We start from the raw sequence: 8,109 nt of genomic DNA on the forward strand, positions 1-8,109 counted from the left end.
TAGACCCTGCTAAGCACAACTGCAACACCCCCATTATGAGACATTCACTAGGGTTTGGGGGCTTTGTGTGCCCAGCAGACCTAGTCACTGCAATGCAAGTCCTGAGGCAACAAATTCAACAAGGGTTTTGGGAGCAGAATAATCCACTTGATCTCTCTTGCTTAAGTATTTTGCTTTGATCAGGCAAAGAAAGGAGGCCCCAGTGGTTTTGCAGCATCTGTCACAACAGCAGTGGGCAACGTGTCTGCTGTTGTTCAAGATCTAAGCCTTAGTCACCAGTGCTTTGGGAAGTGGGGAGGTTGCAAACAGAAAGCAGAAGGCTCTGCCAGCCCCTTTTTATCTCTTTCAACTAGCTTGGCTCAACCATAGTTATTAGCTATCAGAGTGGATGGTTTTCATCGTTAGGCAGCTGTAAGCAGGAGGTTGTGCTCAGAAATGAGACAAGACATGAAATTCATGTTTTTGACATTTATATGAAGCTGCTTATTCCCTATATGTACTACCATATGCAGTGTGCCTCCTTGTAAAGGGCTGTGTTATACAATGCAGAACAACTGTGCAGTGAGATAATGCTTTTTCTGTGGGTAGTGTAGGGTATCTCTCCAAGACAGTGGAAGAAAATTATGAAAGTACATAACAGAGACTTTGCTTGTAGTTAGCCTGACATTATCATGTGCCTGTGTACAGAGTGAATAGAAAATGTCGTGTAAATGCAATAGCACCTCTATATTCCCTTCATCCAGTTTCAGATGATGATACACAAACCAGACGTGGGCAAGAACAGCAAGGTGCTAGGCAAAAGACTGGCTTTTCTCAAATGTTTTCATTTTTGTATCAAAGAAAGTCACAAATAAGTTCAGGTTGAATCAATATTTGAAGACAAACATTTTGCTTCATTTTCTGAGTTGTCCTTGACTAGAAAGAGGGGGAAAAAAAGAAAACAAAACTAAAAAAAAAAGCAATCCACCACAAAACCAGAACCAACCGCAACAAAACCCCTCATGCCAGAGGAAGAACAACCAACCAACAAAAAAAAGAGGTTTTGCAAGCCTAAATATGTAACTCGGACTATTCATATCCCTGTCCATACGTTGTCAGTTGCCCAGAGTATAAAGCATGTAACTAATTAAACACTGCTCCTCGGTTATTTTAAATGAAGCTGTAATTGGGTTTTCAGTAACAAGTGCCTCATATCTGATAGGTAAAACTGTCTCTGGGGTTGGTGAGGATAGGTATCTCAGACTAATTATCGGCTGACTAACAGATTCATGTGGGAAAGTGTCTATGCTAGCCTTAAAAATGTGTGACTACTTTGCATTAATTGGCAGTCAATTAAATTGTGGTAAAAAGTGCCCATAGTGGACACAGAGGAAAAAATATTCACTCTCTGTGATGTATATGTTAATTTAAGTCACTATAACAGTCATTTCGAGGCTAAGTCTTTCCCAGTGTGACAGAGGATTAATCTTCATTCACATTCCAAGGGGGATAAGCACATTGCTGTTAGAGCCATTTTTCAGTTTTCCAAACAACAAAAAAAGTTATGGCTTTTTTGTCAGTATATGTATTGCAATTTTGGTTTTTAAGTGACCGTTCTTTGAAGTTCTCCTCCGGAGACTCTGCACAAGACCTTGGGTTATAACTGGAAAACACTATTCAGGGTGAAGATTTCCGCTCTTCCACCTTATCTGTGAAAGGCGGGTGGATTACCCAAAGTTAGAGAGGAAACTCTCCTCTTCAATGAGACTGCTCCTGAGCATCGAGAACCAAGATTTCATTTTTCTCATCTTGCTCATAAAATTGAAAAGCTCAGCAGATAAAAAGTGTGAAATAAGAATGAACAAAGAGGGAACTGTATGTATTTTATTGCTAGAACTTTCACTGGGACATTAAGGGTATTTGCTTCACTGAGAATTGTTATTATGTATAATATATAGATTTCTTTTAGACTCTTTTCTTCATTCTTTATGATTAAAAAAAAAGTGTTAACAATGCTTTCAACTATTAGGAAATCACTTTGTGGTGTCTGAAATTAATGCAAAATGAAATGAGCACTTCAGGTGCTGAGGTGAACTTCTGAAGTTTTCTGTGATGTGAAGAAAAGAAAGAACCAAAAAAAGCATTCAAATATTCATCAAAATGGGCCATTTCAGCTGCATGGCTCTATTTTCAAAAGGCAGCTGAGGTGAGATTATCACCGCAGTTAAGAAACTGAAGTTTCATTGAGCTGGCACATCTAGATAAATTAAATCTGTTGTGAGAGGTAAATGAATAAAGAAGATGGCAGAAAGGTGAAGATGAGGAGGGAGGCTATTCCCCCTTCTTGCCCAAAATTCCCATCTCCTGCTTTGACAGGCAGTCCTGGCCAAATGTCTAGGTGAAGTGGTGCCTGGGTACCATGTAGTATTTTGTGGCTGGTCATGTCCTCTGTCCTGCAGGAAAAGTCCTGGTTGTCTGTATTTACTGATGGTTTCACACTGGACAGTGTTGGGGTGGCTGGAGCTTGTCCTTCAATATGCAGCAAAAACGTTAATAAGTAAGACTGAGAGCTTTCTTCAGAAGCAACACAGGCACCTTCCATCTCCTTTAGACACTTCTGTCTTAAAATTGTTAATAGTTTCATTCTGATCTGGAGTTGCCAGTTTTACCTCCATGGACCATCTGCTACCAGCCCTCGAAAACCCTCTGTCAGCATGGCACTAGCTGCACTCCTTCCAGATGCTTGTATCTGTGAAAAGATGTTGTGAAAAGAAAACAAGCAAGTGAAAAGTATAGATTAAAAGTTCACTTTTCCACATGAGCAGCTGCTATACTTGTCAAGAGGGTCTTCCCTCAACCCAGCTGAGGGAAATGAAGAAAGGAGGTCACTATGGGCAAAGCTGAGTGAGACAAAAACTATATCTGCTTTAGTTTCCTTATTCAGAATTAATCCAAATGTACCATGCTGTTGTGAAATGCAACAGTAAAAAAAAAAAAAAAAAAAAAAAAAAAAAAAAAGGCAGGAGTTTAAATAGTGCAAATGTAACATACGCTTTGGGGTCAGAGAAAAACAGGTGGCAGCCTGAGTTTTCACAGATTAAAACAGCTATTTCCAGAGGAAAGTCTCTATTAGATTGAGGAAAGATGTTATGAGAAAGATTGCAAAGATGATAAAAGTACAAAGTAGTTTTCTAAGGCATAGGAGGTTTCTAAAAGCCCCATGTGCTTTGGTTTAGATGATCGAGTCTGTTTTGTTAGCAAATATCACCATGTGCTGAGAAGCTAATTTTCGGCAAACCTTAGTACAGTCAGCAGGTTTTTTCTACCTTTAACTTCATCAGGATACATTCATTCTTTTTCTTTTTTTTCTTTCTTGACTGAAGTACTGCAAATACTTGTGATCCCAATCTCAATAAATAATCTTGCACAGCAAACACAAGCTGCAGTCCCCAGTACCTGCATTGCACCGTCCTGCATCCCACTTGTCGGGCACTGTGGAGGAGTCATAATGACACATCAATCGTTGCAAACTCCCTTTGTACCTCAACATCTACATCAATTCCTTGATTTATTCTCAAGAGCAGAGTAAAACCAGCACTATTACACACCAGCTTTCCAAGTTGCAGCATTAGAGCCAGTTATCATTTGCTCCCATGTGCTGTAATTGGCCTTAGAAATGTGCATGGCTTAATTTCTGGGCCTTAGCCCAGCTCTTGGTGAAAGTTCACTGCATGCCAAGGTCACTACAGCCTTTAGTGATCCAGCACAGAGGAAAAAGAAGGAAAGACTCCCTTTTCTATTGTATTTACCAGATACAATTAAACGCCTGATACTTGCAAGTTATTAATTTGACTGGAATGGGGCAATGAAACCATCTGTGCTGAGTCCATTGTTTCAAGAGAGCATCCTTCTCCTGCAGTAGCATTTCAGAGAGCCTGTGATCATCAGTGGATGCAGCCCAAGTCCATGGGGTCTGGCTCCTGCTCAGGTTCCTGCCTGGCCTCTGCAGATCTGGCTCACCTCAAACAATTCAAACAAACAACAGAATGTGGTCACCTAGTTGATAGTGATGTTAAGAGACTGATGGTAATTCGAATGCTAATTGAGGAAGATAGTTATTGACTCTAATGGGAAACAGATATTTCACATCCACTAAATAATGACAAAGTACTAAGGGTGTTGTGGGTGCTGGGGAAATAATCACAATAACCTGCTGAGAAAAATGCAGACTCCTTTTAGTAAATCTTTAACAGCAGCAAGAATTGCTCTAAAGAAAAAGGGACTTTCTGTTCACAGCCCCGGGAAGTCAACTCATTTCTTTCTGTACAATTTATCATTGTTATAATAGCACTTAAAACTTCCAGTAAACAATAACTATGGATTTGTTTGGAGGCCACATACCACTGGCACATTTAAGATGCTTATAGAAAATGTCATTCTCCCCCACTTCCAACACCCAAAATTCTTTATTTTTAGAAAAAAAAATTCTAGTAGCTTTAGTGTGGGATGGGGTCAGCCTTCCTCTAATAGAATTCCCTAATACTTCAACAAGCAGGAAAATGAAAAGGAAAAGGCTGAGCTTCCATGAAGTCCCCTTTTCCTCCCATTTCTAGTGGGGATGGTGACCACCACGGTAGGTGCAAGTATAAAAGAAGCCCAGTGAAACTGGACTCAACCTAGGACATGAAACCATTTTCAAATGTAGCCAAAACCCCCAAAGAAATAGGGGAGCAAACCAAGACAAAGCTGTATGAATATGTATTTATTCACAGAGCCCCCATACATAGAGACATGATCCTGGGAAAGTTCAACCCAAGCATCAGCCAACCCCACTGGCTTGGCAGAGCTTCTCCCTTGATGAGAGGAGCAAGGAAACTAGTTTTGTAATTTGGGTTTGGAGGCAGCCAGCATGTTGAGGAGGATGTAACTTGCAGAGCAGCTTGCTGGTCCTGGAAGCAGCATCACTGTCCAAGCTAAGTTCAGCCCAGGGGTCTGCAGCACTCGTATTTGACAGCATAGGAATTTTGTTCTCTTCAAATATGGTTGAGAGCACTCAGAGTCAGTGTGTGGCACATGACTTAAGGGAAGTGTAGAGAGAATGGTATTTTACGGTGGTATTTGGAACTAAATATTGGGTTTACAAAACCCTTACACAGAATTTAATGCTGTAGGAAGTCTTGACTCTCATTTTTACTTCTATTAACTCATTTTTGACCTATTGCTCCCTTTCTTACTAGCAGAAGGGAAGGGGAGGAGGAAAGAGGTGTTCAAATGCCACTCTACCAAGGTCCTCACAAAGTAACAAGAACACAAAAATTCACAAAATTGGCCATCGGCTTTTGGCTGCAAATTTCACATTACATGCCAAGTATTACCATAGCAATAAAAACTTCTCCATCTTTATTGCCACAGAGCATATTGATTCATTGCAGTGTTTCCTGGGAACATTTGTATTTATGCACATGACTGTGAACATTGACCAGATAGGGTGGAAAATCTCCAAGCCACCTCCGTGACTGAATTAGATTTTTCAGTTTAATCATTGAGACTATGCTTCGATTTTCAGTGCTTGAGCTGGCATTTTTATGATAGTGGCTTTGGCTTATTAACAGAGCACAGTGGAACCAGCTTGTTGTTTTTCCCCTCCTTTTCTTTGCTCAGTTATACCAAGGGACATTTATTAATTTTTGACAAAAATGCACACCCCTCCCTTTCGAGACTGGCACTGAAGCAGAACGAGGTGACTCCTGTCTTCTTGCAACATCTCCAGAGTAACTGGGGAAGGGCAGGAACCAGACTGTAATCATTCCATAAAGCAACAAAATGTGGGACTGAAGAAAAAAGCTTAGATTAAATAATTCTTTTATGTCCCTTGTGTCTTCATCTATTTCTCAAAAGGCATTATGTGCTAAGCAGAAAACAGTATTACTTTCTGTATTAATACAAGAGATGAATCATCTAATGCCATTCAAAATTTGGAACTAATATCAAGGTTCAGGTTTCATAGCTGTCTGTAAGATAGACAGGAAAAAGTCACATCAGAAAGTTGTTCACATTTTAGAGAGATTCACATCCAGTCCCCCCATCTGTGACTTACTCCAATCTCTAACTACTAGTCCAAAATCAAAGCTCCCCCTTTAAAGCCTTAAAACTTGATTCTTGCTCTCCTGAGCTCTAAACAGCCAAAGAGAGCATTTTCAGGATATGCAAGGAGGGTAGTGTGGGCTTGTTGCCATGTAGCCAGGCTGCAAAAACCCAGTAAAACCTTTGGAAGCATGATGATAGGGTTCTTCTGAGTATCTGGAGCATCTCACTTTGCTGGCAACAATCTTGTCATCACTATGAAAGCTACAAAGAGCCGGATCACATGCCAGGAGTGCAGCCTACCAGGGCAGGGTGTACAGGGAGCTAGCCTGCAGTGCAGGGCCCACCTTCCACAGCCTACTGGAACCCAGGGGCTTGGCAGGGTCTCTGTGGACCTCTGTGAGCTTTGGAGGAAACCCAGGGTGAAAGGTGGCTCTGCAGCAAGTCATGAGTAGGTCTGCTGGTAGTGTCAAACCACTTTTCCAAAGATCTGTGGTTTTGGGGATGCTCACTCAGGAGTATGGATGGATTAAAGACTGAGGTGTCTCTTCCCCATGAATCATTCTCTCACCTTCTAGAGGCTCTCTGGCCTCTTCTTCCCCCACCCCTTGCACCACCAACACCTGAATAACCAACCATATGAAGCAGCACCAAATTGTTGCTACCAGTTTGTCCCAGTAAATCAGACTATTAGGCACAGTGAAGCAGGAGCTATTTTATGTGCACTTCAGCTATTTCTGGTGCAGAGGTGGCAACCCAGGTACAAACTGCTATAGCCATCTGGGTTTGATCCACCTGCATAATCAGTCAGTGTTTTTGGAAAAGGCCTGGATGCAAGCCTGCTAGTCCAGGACATTATGACTAATCCTGAAAGGGGAACAGCACATGAGGGGTATAAGTAGTACAGTCTCCAGAGCAAGAGGAATTAATTGCTTGCATCCTAATTCTTTGCAAGGTGTGGAAGTCAATGTGAGGGAAGAATGCCCATGTCTTGCAGAATGAAGGTGCGTAAAGCCAGGGTCACCTTTCACAGCAAAACTTCATAGAAATTAGATGACAGCCCATCCATGCTAAGAGTTTCTCCACATCAGAGGTTTTGAATTGCTGCAGAATAATTCCAGCATCTGTAATTAGTGCTTCCATTAAATTCTCGTTGCTCTCATATTAATTTCAGGAGTTTGGAACTGTCAGAAGCATTACTAAAGGATGCTATCCTTGTCAGGATCTGCAAATAAAAGTTGAGCTCCTGATTAAAAGCTTAGGGCAGCCCTCATTATTTTCAGCATCAAAAGAGTAGTCATCTTGGGTTACCCATTCAGTCAGTACGGTTTCATTAAAGAGTCTCTAATTGTTTCTGCCTCTGAGCTATTTAAAAAAAAAAAAAGACAATCTGCTTTTCAAACACTCCTTACTGAAGCCAAATGCCAAAAACAAAAAGTTGTTTCCAGAGGAGCCTGAAAGCCACAGTGACACTGGGGAGGTGCTGGAAGGAGTCACTGTTGAGTTTTCCAAATCATCTACTGACTGGAGCAACAAAGGTTCTGGGAGGTGTAAGTTCCACGTGGATATTTAGCCTTCCTCAACCTCAGCAGCTAACTGCACCATCCCTTGTTTGTTGCTTTGCTAGCAGAGGTAGCACCACCCAGGCACCCCACTTCCACCCTCCCTCCAGGTGTGGTTTAGTCCTATGGATGGTGGGGATTAACTGTCCCGCTCAGTAAGAAGCACACACAAGGACATGTTTCCATGGGAACCAGTATGATTATTTTGACTTTAAAAACATACCCAGGTTACTGACTCTGGATCTAGCTATGCCCCAGCACAGCCCCAGCCACGGGGAGCTGGGGAGGGGGAATTGGTGGTTGTGGGCAGGGGAGAGACATATGGCAAACCAGATGTGTGAAGTTTCTTACACAAAACCTGGCTCTCTTGTGCTACAAGGCTACACTGCCTACGTGAGGTATGCACACATCAAAAAATAAGGATGCAGGCTGGTGCTGGTGCCTGAGTACAGCTGCTCTATGCAAAAATCAGGCTCAGGGATGC

The sequence above is a fragment of the Melopsittacus undulatus genome, chromosome 6 (assembly GCF_012275295.1).
Source record: "Melopsittacus undulatus isolate bMelUnd1 chromosome 6, bMelUnd1.mat.Z, whole genome shotgun sequence".
In the NCBI taxonomy this organism is placed as follows: domain Eukaryota; kingdom Metazoa; phylum Chordata; class Aves; order Psittaciformes; family Psittaculidae; genus Melopsittacus; species Melopsittacus undulatus.